The sequence below is a fragment of the Pituophis catenifer genome, unplaced genomic scaffold (assembly GCF_029215685.1).
Source record: "Pituophis catenifer annectens isolate HBS135680 unplaced genomic scaffold, rPitCat1.0.hap2 SCAF_1, whole genome shotgun sequence".
Lineage (NCBI taxonomy): Eukaryota > Metazoa > Chordata > Lepidosauria > Squamata > Colubridae > Pituophis > Pituophis catenifer.
In genome coordinates this window covers 104,446,077-104,458,395 of record NW_027256881.1, presented here as the reverse complement: position 1 = coordinate 104,458,395, position 12,319 = coordinate 104,446,077, and positions in this window count along the sequence as shown.

Below are 12,319 nucleotides of genomic sequence, written 5' to 3'. Positions count from 1 at the left end.
CCTCAAAACATTAGAACAATTAAAAGAACAAGGCATTTATATTGAATGGTGGACATATGCGCAGATAAAATCAAGACACAAAAAAGATAAAGTACAATATGGCATAGAAATGGGGAGCAAAGATTTTGACAAAATCTGGATGGGTACAGATAATAAATTATTAGCTAAAATATATAACTACTTAGTAGAATATGATTTGATGGAAGAAGTAGTTAAAGGCCCAATGTTAGCATGGGCAAAAAATATTGGGAAAAATATAAATTTGGAAGAATGGGATCAATTATGGAACATTAACATAAAACTCACCAAGGCAACCACTTATAAGGAAAACCAGTACAAGATGATTTATAGGTGGCATCTAGAACCGGCTAGAATTGCTAAGATCTTCCCTAACTCTAACCCAAGGTGTTGGAAGTGTGCACACCAGCAAGGTTCCTTTTACCATTGCTGGTGGACGTGCTCCCAAGCAAAAAAGTACTGGAAGACGATTTGTAATTGGCTCTCAGAAATAATAGGTGAAACTTTCGAATTAGATCCTAAAATACTTCTCCTGGGAATTCTTCAGAAGGAAATGACAAAAAAGAAGAAATATTTGGCATTGCATATAATAACAGCAGCAAGAATTGCCTTCGCCCAACAATGGAAAGAGAAAAAAATCCCGAATGAGGAACAAGTAATCGGCAAAATAATGGAGTGTGCCGAGATGAACAAATTAACATTAGAAATTAATGACAGAGATGATTCGGATTATTACAGCGTATGGGACAAGTGGTACGGGTGGCTAGAGAAGAGGAAATTGAAATAAAAAGGGAAGAGACCAGAACAAGAAATAGTAAAACGGAATAGTAAGAGAAGATGTAGAGAGGATGGTAGGAAAGATAAGATGGTAAGGAGAGGATACTCGGATAAGTAGGAGACAAAATTTATGTATTCATTAATGTATAGTAGAAGATTATTATAGATATATAATATACGACCTAAATGATATGAGAACACAATTCTCCACTTTTTCTGTATTTACTGCTATGCACTACTATGTATCTGGGCTGAAAAAATCACTCATTTATGTTCAATATGTAATTTGCATTTATTTCTTTTTCCATACTATGTAACCGGATGGAGAAAAAATTGTATTATTATAACTTCTTACAATATAAAAAAAAAAAAAAAAGGAAGTTGGGAAACAGGCTGTTTTCAGCCTTCTGAGGGCTTCTGGGGGATGGGAAAGGCCATTTTTGCCCTCCCCAGGCTCCTAGAAAGGCTCTGGAGCCTGGGGAGGGTGAAAAAATAGTCCTACTGGGCCCACCGTGTCATCACATGCCAAAAGTGGAGTGAGCATGGGGGGGTTGCGTGCACAGGCGTGGGGAGCGGGGTGCATTGAATTATGGGTGTGGACATGTGCATGCCTGACCTCCCCGCTCCTTCTGCTTTTGCGATGGCAAAAAGGTTAGCTATCACTGGTATAGGGTCTCCTGCTTGAGCAGGGGGTTGGATAGAAGACTTCCAAGGTCCCTTACAGCTCTATTCTTATTGATTGATTGTCCTGCATGGAGGACATGATTGGCATGGATTACATCCACCAACTGTGACTGCTAACTGAACCACACAGTCCGAGACAACTGGAGTTCTATGTGCTCCCTGTTGAGGTCGGCGGCCTGCAGAGCTGGCAGCAGAGTTGGACAGTGAGGAGGCTGGGGAGGAACATGGGCCAGCCTGGAGTCTGGGGAAGGCTTGGATGAGGGCTCTGCATCGGAGGCAGAGATGGAGCCAGGGCCATCTGGAAGTTATGTGCAGACTCTGGAGCCTCCAGAGTTGGATCTCAGCGAGGCAGAGGAATAGGGGGAGCCTGTTCCCAGTGCACGCATGTGCAGAGCTGCCAGAAGACAGGAACAGTTAAAACAAAAGGGATGACTCAGGAGTAGGGTTTGGAGATGATTGACCCCTCCCATAAGACATAAAGGAGGAGCAAAGGCACATGGGCCTTTGCAGGAAGCAACTGTTGTTTGTGCTGGCCAGTTATAATACTGCAGTTCCGTTTTGACTCTGTGTTCTGTGTGGCCTTGCAAAGTTAATTGCCAATTAGGTCTTGGCAGTGTGTCAAGGGAGATAAAGGTGGGTGCTTATCAGCCTTATCCCGAAGAACTGTGGCAGACTTCTGTCAGACTCTTTACAACTATTTGGGACTCATCTGTGAATGAACAGATTGAGAATGAACAGGCTCTGAATGAGCAGAATTCACAGCCATTGAAATAAAAAGAGGGTTTTCGGGACTCATTGTGTGGTTTTACTGTATCAGGAAGCCTAGGTCAGAACACTCCCTCAGATAGCCAGGACCTATTCCAAGAAGAGGTTTAAAGGTGATAACTAATAACCTGGAAGCCAACTGGCAACTGGTACAGCTGGTAAAGCAGCAGAATCACAGAGACCTAACATATACTAGCCCTTTCATTACCTGTACCACTGTACTTTGGATCAGCTGTAGCTCCCAGTGTAGTCCCATGCAGTGATATTTCAGTAACTCAATTGTGAGATGACTAGGGCATAAATGTTGGGCTTCTCAGTCCAGGAAATAGCATAACTGGTACTTAAAATATTCCTTTGCAAAGTTCTTGTGACCATTGCTTTCACATACTCTATGAATAGAAGTTTATAATCCAAGGGAATCCCTAGATTCAATTTGCTACAAGTTTAGATATATAACTCGGTGTCAACAGGCCAGATTTAGGCTAGGATGGCAAAGGTTATGGGATGTAAATACTGCCCCTCCTTCCAAATCATTCTAAAAATGCAATTTTTAGTGGTGGATTGGTGGGAGGTGGTGCCATCAATCATCCCAGAGGCATACATGCCCTATGTCAGCAGTGGGTACAATTCACATATTTATAATATCTAATTCCAAACCATGACTAATCTCACCCAATGGTTTCTTATGGATGTTAAACAAAAGGAGAGAGAATGTAGAACTGTTCAACTCCCCACAAATGAGAGGCTATGGATAAAATCTCCCCTCTGCTTTGTTAAAACTGTTTGAAACCAGCCACAGGGAAAGGAGGAAAATAATTTAAAACAGCGCCGTCTATCTCCAACCCTCGAAGCTGCTTCGAAGAGATACCATGGTAAATAATACTGATAATCACTGAAACATCAAGGAGCACAAGGATGGATACAGCACCCCCCTCCCTAGCTCTGCCCAAGTTCATGAACAAGTGTGACCATCTCCATGCTAAACCCCAGCCTGAAACAAGTGTGAATACTACACTTCCTCCAGGATCCTCCACAACCACTTCATGCCCTTAACAGTACTTCCACAATTTCCACCCAGCCCTCACTACCCCTGCACAGCCTTCATAGCAGCTTTAGAATTTCTTCAGTTTCTGCATGGCTTCACAAACCTCCCGGTATGGCATGTGAAATGGGTACTCCTAGGCAGTGATGGCAAACCTTTTCGGCACCAAATGCCCAAACCGGAATATGTGTGCATGTGTGCTTGTGCATGCGCCAGAGAGCCGGAAATCTGAAAACTAGCTAACTGGCACGCACATGCCTGTTTTTTGGCCGTTTTTTTGGTTGTTTTCAGGCCATTTTTAGGCCATTTTCAGGCCATTTTGGGGGCTGTTTTCAGGCCAAAAACAGGCCTAGAAAACAGTCCCAAAATGGCCTGTTTATTGGCTATTTTCAGGCCATTTTCCGGCGCTCCAGCATCTGCGAAGACCAGCTGGCAGGCACACCAAAAACCAGAAAAGCAGCTGGCGACAGCACACATGCCCACAGAGAGGGCTCTGCATTCCACCTCTGGCACCCGTGCCATAGGTTCGCCATCATGGCCCTAGGGTTTTGTGAAGGACTAGGGAGGCAATAAATCCTGTGCAAGCTTCCTGACCTCACCCTATATGACAAAGGGATCATCCCAACCACAACAGTTGCAAGGCATCCAAACAAAATCTGCATTATCAATCCCACAAAACAACCACATTACACTCAGCCCTTGCTAACATACAACCCTTTTGAACGTCTCCTTGCAATACAGAACTGCTGTAATAATGCAAAATAATCTTGCTATATTTTGGGGATTTTTCAGTTTAATTAATCTGCCAACAGTTGTACCTTATAATTTATATAGGCTATCCTTTGCAAGCTTGCATGTTTGCAATTTTAATATTTAGCATTACCAGCTCTGCTAATATTTTCTTTCTTTAAAAAAAAACCAAAGCCTACTTTTTATTCCTTGTTAAGCAGACTGTTTTAAAGAAGAGATGATAATGCTGGTCACAAGAAATTATGGAAAATAAAACAAGGTACGGGAGCCCTTTTTCTCCCACCCACTATAAAGTACTGCCTCCTTTGGAATAGATTGGATAGAAGACAGGGCCAGGGTGTGATGACCTAAAGGATTTCTGGAAGTAGTGGTTTAAATCCTGACTCTTCCGTGGATCAGCTATTCTGCTACACAAGCATTTCAGTTGTTTAATAACAAATATATTAAAATGTCATGAATGTTGTACAATATGTAGGGCTACGGCATGTCCCTTTAAACACTGTAAAGCACAAAGAAAGAAATGAGGATGCTTCTCAGATCCTAATTCTATATAGCAGGGGTGTCAAATTCATGTCATCATGGCGGTATCACGTGATGTATCAGGACTCTTTCCCCCTTTGCTATACTGGGCGTGGGCATGGCCATCACGTGACACATCTGGCCCACAGGCCGCGAATTTGACAGCCCTGTTGTATAGAGTCAGCATATGGGCCATTGGGAGAGAAAAATACAGGAGAAAAATTAGCGTCACAGTGACCAATGAAAATGCCTAATTTTAAGCAATCTATATAGGAAAATCTAAAATATTATGTCAGTCACAATTCAGATGATGTATGGACAGTTCTGATTTAATTAAACACTGCAATATGTCAATGCTGAAGCTTCAAATACTATTGATGACTAAACCTGTGTGGATTTGATTTGGAACAGGAAATATCCCATGATTGTTTTAATTCACAAAGGATCATCTGTTCTGCCCTCACAGCTATTTTTTTTTGCCTGAACCCAGTTTTTAAAATTAGAAATTCTGTTACCCTGATATTGATTCCCATAACTAAAAAGTTAAAGGTAAAGGTTCTCCCCACACATATGTGTTAGTCGTTCCCAACTCTAGGGGGAGGTGCTCATCTCCATTTCAAAGCCAAAGAGCCAGCGCTGTCTGAAGACGTCTCTGTGGTCATGTGGCCGGCATGACCAAACACCAAAGGCGCACTGAATGCTGTTACCTTCTCACCAAAGGGGGTCCCTATTTTTCTACTTGCATTTTTTATGTGCTTTCGAACTGCTAGGTTGGCAGAAGCTGGGACAAGTAATGGGAGCTCACCCCATTATGCGGCACTAGGGATTTGAACTGCTGAACTGCCGACCTTTCAATTGACAAGCTCAGCGTCTTAGCCACTAAGCCACCACATCCCCTTAACTACAAATCTGCTAATATCTTGCCCTCACCCACTGGACATGTCAGCCTTGGCTATAAAATATTATCGAAAGGACGATCAAAAGGTAGAGGATTTCTAAAAAAGAAACCACCTGTGATGTTGAAATAGCTGTGTTCTCTGTTCCTTGGAATCAGATAGTTTATAAAGTTTGTGGTTTGTTTTATTGATGCCCCTACAGATCTGTGATTTGACACGTTCTATTTCACACATGGATATATTGGAAAGATAACTCTACTTCAATAAAGATATTCAACCATGTGTGAGCATTACTTTTCAGTTCCATTGATGTTGCCTCAACTAGTCACTTGGGTAATGTGCAGAACAAATGGGCCTTTGGCAGAAAAATAGCATGGCAGCTCATAAATAATGAAGCTACAGGCATTTTCCAGACATAGGATGGTGATAGACTCCCAGTCACCTGTATTAAAACATAAACAAACCAACCTAGGGAGAAAGAGAGCATAAATAGTTTGCATTTGAAGTGTGAGCTTTATTCGCACGGCAATATGCAGAAATGCATAGCTTGATGGAAAGGCTTTTGAAGCAGCCTTGGCAGGAAGCTCATTTTGATCCCTTGTCATCTATTCTTTTACCTTTCTAATTCAACCTCAGCCTGAAGTTACCAACTTTCTGTGATTTTCACTTCACAGTCACAGTCATAAAGGCGTAAGAGTTTCATCCTTCAAATTAAAAAAAAAAATTGCTCCAAGCAATTGCCTTTTTAGATGGGATTCTTGTACTTGGGAGTCCACTTCTGTGTTATTCATAATCTACCAGAGCGAAGCTCTAATTCAAATTCTGCTGAGGAGAGGAGGGCTGTGGGGAGATTACCATTTTTCACGCCATCTAAAATGGCCTACTGTGATTTGACATCATTCCCAAGCATTCTAGATTTAAAAATATGTTCTTACTGACAATGTACAGTGAAATTTTAAACTGTGGCTGTTTAGGCATTATGCACCCTTCTCAAGGGGGTCACATTTCACCTGGGTGCATTTGTGTGTTTTCCCAAAAAAGGGAAAGGTAAATAGAAATGGAAAACAAAGGGTAACTGAATACCCCTAGATCAGGGATTTCAAACTCAAGGCCCGCAGGCCGGATCTGGCACATGGGGTGCTTAGATCTGGCCTGCGAAGCTGCCCTGGAAATAGCAAAGGATTGGCCCGCGGTGCTTCTGACAGTGAAAATGGAGCTTGGGAGGGCTGTGCATGGCCCACCCAAGCTCCGATTTTGCTGGCAGAGGACTGCAGGAAGATCCCCCCAGCCCCGCCTGGGCCACTGCAGGTGCCCCCGACACGAATGACATTGAGCTGGCCACGCCCACCCTGGCCACACCCACCCATCCCCCTGAGGTCAAACACAACCCTGATGTGGCCCTCAATGAAATTGAGTTTGACACCCTGCCATAGATGAATACCAAAGAAGAATACATACAAGTAAGATAAAAACATTACATTGGGGAAATTCAGCCTATAATCTGATTAATGCTTTCAGTTCCCAGCATTCAGGCTATGTATGTGCAACTCAGTGGTTGCAGTTGAATGGTGCAAAGCAGAAAAGGTTAAAGGTTAAGTTGCTAAGATGCAGAATGCAAGAAATTGTATCCTTAGAGATGGGGAATAAATTGAGGTAAAGATTGTGGAAAGAGAAAAGAATGTCTCCCTAGACCTGTTGATGTCCAGGTATATTTTAATTAGCCCCAGCCCCTAAAATTGAGATAGTATGGAGAGGGGATAGAATGAAGCAAAGGAAGCTTGTTTGGGGAAAGAGTCAGAGACTTAACTGAGAAGCATATAAAAGGACTACCTGTTGAGATGTGGCGCAGGAGAAAAAGTATGAGAAGAAGGAAGGAGGAAAAATGTTTGAAACCAGCAAGGTGAAAATCCTCCCTCTCTGTTATTAGGAAGACTACTTTGAATAAGCAAAAGGCATGGTGTGTAAAAAGGACAAGCGCACTGGTTGGCAACTTGGCCTCTGTAGAGCATGTGAAGTTTCACCCATGAAAGAACTCTGTAGTAGATTTGACTGAGAGCAAATCAAGTTTCGGCTAGCCAACAGATTTTGATTCAGTTGAGCCAGATGGGGAGGAAGTCCAACCCATGAAAAAAGGGATCAAGTTCCCATCAAGAAAAGGAGAAGGATACAGTTACTAGAACTATATGTAGAGACTGTAGGCACTTGCAAAAGGTTGTTTGTTGGGAGGGGAGGAAAATAGATTTGTTTAGTGTGCCCTGGGCTTTAGAAATACACTACATCAGTGGTTCCCAACATGAGGCCCATGCCCCATAGGGGGGCAGTTTGATTTTTAATGTGGGCAATTTGAACCTTGTTTAAATCAAGTTAATGGCCTTTTAGGCTTCCTCCGTGTGAGTAGAGTTCATTTTTTGAGTAAAGTAAGAATTATATGTCACGGCGGGGGGGGGATCAGGATTTTAGAGATGCTTAGGTGGGGCATGGCCAAAAAAAGGTTGGAAACCACTGGACTACATCTTTATGGAGACTGCTTGATCCATTATGTGAGAAGACAATTACTAACTATGAGTAAGCCTCCCATAGCTTCCCATTAAATTTAAATAGGTGTTGGAGAGCAACCACCTCAGATGGGAGGAGAGCTTAAGCGAGGAATCAGCCTGGATTCACTACTAAACACAAAAGGACTACCGGTAAGTTTGAACTCTCTTGAAAGCCTTAGAGCCTTATCTGATTTTCCTAGGTGAAAACTGCCTTGTATTATAAGCAGATAACAATAAAGAAGCTACTAGTTTGAACTCTACATGTGTGGATCTGGTTGTTCATGCCTAGATACTCCTGAAATTGAGAAAATAACTTTTTAACATTTTCTTGTTGATGGAAGTTTTAGCAGCTGTCTTGATTAAAGTTAGAGTTGAAAAAATCCCATTTGGACCAATTATGGGGAGAATTAGTTCAAACCTAGGGCAAATCGATGTGCTCCAAAACACTTTTCACTCAAATTTTGCGGCAGGGGACAGTTTTATTTCACAACCCAGAAGAATAAATTGCTAACCAAACCAAAGATTAAGGATAAGCGCTGTTCTATTCTTTCTGAATTTTGATATATAAACATTTCAGCAGCCACTCAGCATATTTTTGATGAATTCCCTTCTGAGTCTTACTCATGTGAACGAGCGTGATGAATTCTTGCAATATTTCACAATCATTTTGCCCCAGCTCCTGTCTGCTTTTGCAAGAATTTTGCAAATTCTTGTTTGGATTAACTTTGATTTAGCTGCCTTGTGATATAATGGCAAAATTCCTTTCAGGACAATGCCCAGATTTGATCATTACTTAGGGAACCAGTCCAGAGAGCAGTCCATGCTTCATTTTTTTTTTTTAAAAAAAGGACATTTTTATACACATGTCATGTGTGAGTTCTGGGTGAAGAATAAAATGTGCTAATAGTAGGCTGAAAAGGTGCTGGGAAATAGGATATGCTAGCAGAATGCTGGGGTACTGGTTAAAACTATCTGTACGCTATTCAGAGCAGCTCTATGAAGGAGATGAGCAATTACTAAATATGATAAATTAATAAAGAAGGGAGAGGAAAATACTGAATGAATCAGGTATTGCAGCAGCAAAAAGATGATTTTTCCACACCATCCTGGCTTCTGCCCTATTATATTTCCTGATGCCAGAACACTTGGGGGGGGATCAGGTTCTTTCATTGATTTAGGGATCAACCACCCCTAAATTTTGTGCAAATAATGATACCCCTTAAATAACTGAGAGAAAAAGGTCTGTGTTGGGGAGGTTTTCAGATGTAATGAGCATTCAGGCTTAACAAATAGAGCTTCTTTCCCAATGATGAATTCAATTAAGATTTTTGTATATTTTCCTGTTAATATTTTTGCATGAGCCCAAACATCTAATTACAAATTTTGTTAAAAAAATAAACAAACATTACCTTGATGTTGCGTAACCATAAGGGGCTCACATGAAGACATACAGTGCCTTTACCCAAGTGAGGGTTTGATAATATTGAATAAAATGACAGTTGATTAGGGGAAAAATATCTGAATTCATGACTTGGATTTCCAAATGTGAAACTTCATTTCTCAGTGGAATTTCTCCACTGATTTGTATACATGAAGTCATGAAGTTCTGTGCATTGATCTTCTTATACGGAAACAGTGACTGTATTTATTGTACAGGTATGTGGAAGAAAATGACATCTAACAGACAATGAGGTCAGGGGACTAAGAACCGCCACAAATCATACTATACTATATTATGTCTGAAATATTAATGGGGAAGACCGTGTAATAAGGGCAAGTTCAAAATATATTCCCCTGTGATGGAAAATGTGTCAGTCCCTTTTAAAACAAGGCCAAAACCTTCTCCCAAAGGTTCTTTTTCAAGGGACAATTGGACTTTGTTTTTCCTTGAAGATGTTTCACTTCTCATCCAAGAAGCTGAAGAAGCTTCTTGGATGGGAAGTGAAACGTCTTCAAGGAAAAACAAAGAAAGTCCAATCAGTTCTTGAAAAAAACACATTTGGGACAACTATGACCTGGATAACTGAGACTCTCCATAGATACCAAATCCTTCTAAATTCAATTCTGCTTTATAATCAGCTTTGCTTCCAGTTCCTTTTTTCCCTTGCTGTTATATTGGAGAAGGGAAAAGGATACAAGCAGGATTACTGAGTACCTGTTCAGCCAGGAAAATTATTTTGCTTCTACTTGAATGTATGGGGGTTGCAATTTTCCTCTGTTTTCTAGATCAAGGGTCGCCAACCTTTCGGACCTCAGGGATCACTAAATTCATAATTTTAAATCCCTAATATGAAGTTTTTAAAAAGATAAATAGTATTTAGTGCAATATAAAAAATGCAAATTATTTTTCTGCAGCCACCAAAATTTTCTCGGGAACCACCGGTTGGTGACCACTATTCTAGATCAATCCAAGGCTTCCTGCCTCAGAATGATGGAAAATTCTAACTAGAAGCTAATCAAGATGAACTCTTGTTCTAAGCTGCATCCAGCAATCTTCCCTGAATTGCTATCTGAGCCTGAGCTAAAGAAGAGAATCATGATTTTTTTAGCCTGACAGCTGCTCTTTTCAAATGGGATACCAGGTGTTGCCTTTCCAAAATACATGGGTCAGGACAAAAAAAGGAAAAGGATCAGGTCAAGTAATTATTGCAATCTGATGGATATTTTCATTTTCTAGATAGTTAACAAGAACCTCTGTTAAATGTTATTCTGTTACATCTGTTAGATGTTATTTTTAGAACTTGGTTTTAAGTTGCCACCAAGATGTCAAGGTATTCATTTGGAATTAAAGGACTAAACCAGGATCTATTGGTTATAAACTCACTTTGCCCATTGGAGGAACTCTGGATGATTCTCATATTTGGTGATATTATTCCTTTTTTAAAAAAAATCATAATTCTGTCCTATGGTTATGTTACAGAAATTAGGGGAATTTCTGTAGGGGAATTAGGGTTATTAATAAAGTGGGTTATTAGACTGATCATTCTGTTTTATTCTCTAAAAAGCTGCTACACAGTTTATGTAGTCATTTTTTTTAGGCCTTGGTGTTGTTTTTACAGGACAGCACACTTCCTCTTTGCAATCCAATTAATCACCATGTATAGCTAGTGTCAAGCATAAAATTATTTCAGTTTTATTTGTCAAAGTGGGAAAGCGTACTTGGACATTTTAGTGCAGTCAAGGTAAGAAGAGTGTTGTGCTCCAGTTGTTTATTACAGAGCATTTCTCAAAACCTTTTGTCAGGTTCTTAAATAGCAGGCTGTCAACCATGGCAATCTCTCTTCAACTCATGTTAGTCTGCTAGCCCTAGAGAAACTCAATAGCTTTGAGTGGTTTATTTTGCCCATTTTTTTCTCCGATGTTAGTAAATTCTGATGATATCCATCAGTGTGTTCAGGGAATGAATAGTGCTTTTACTGCTGAATAAAAGCACTAATTCTAGAGTTAAAGAACTTTGAAACATCTGATGGAGCAATAGCAGCAAGATAGACCAACCAACTGAGAATACGTAGACAGACCGATAAATAGGTAGATCTAGATATGTTTATGAAAAAAAGCCCTTGTTACAATTAAACTACAGCGATCTAATTTTAGTCTGCGAATGAACTTTCCAAGTTCATTCCCCAGTCCTTTTTCTACAAATTCACTGAACTGAATTTCTGGCTAACTTTATTATAAGATAATAAGAAAACAATTCATGGTAAAAGTACCAAGCCACAAAGCCTTTATCAGCATAGACCTCCTTGAAATGTCTTGAATCAACCTCCTTGATTATCTTGAGTAACCAAAGACTGATATCAAAGACCAGCAAGCATTTGTACTCAAAACTGTTAGCTAATAATCAGGAATAAGATCTAGACCAGTGGTGGGTTGCCCTTGGTTTGGACCGGTTCGCAAGAACCGGTAGTAAAACTGGCGGGAGGCCCCACCCACCACCCCGGATGTCATCATCGGTGATCTGCACATGCGCAGAAGCTATCCCATTGTGAACCAGTAGTAAAGGTAAGTAGAACCCACCTCTGATCTAGACAATGTTTATGTGATAGAAAGGGTCCTTCAAATGCCTGGGTCCAAATATCTTACATCAGAGCTTCTAGATTCTATCTACCCTGGGAGTAACAGGATAAAACTGAAGATAAAGAAGGAATTAATTTAGATCCATTCTATCTCAGGTCAGGGATATAGCCAAGGATAGTTTAAAATCACCAGGAGGTTCCTGAAAAGCATCTTGCCTTGCCACATCTCCCTTAAATACTTTTTTATCTTGATTCTCTCAATATTAATGATGATGATGCTATCCGTTCAATCAAGTCTGACTCCTGTCGATTCTA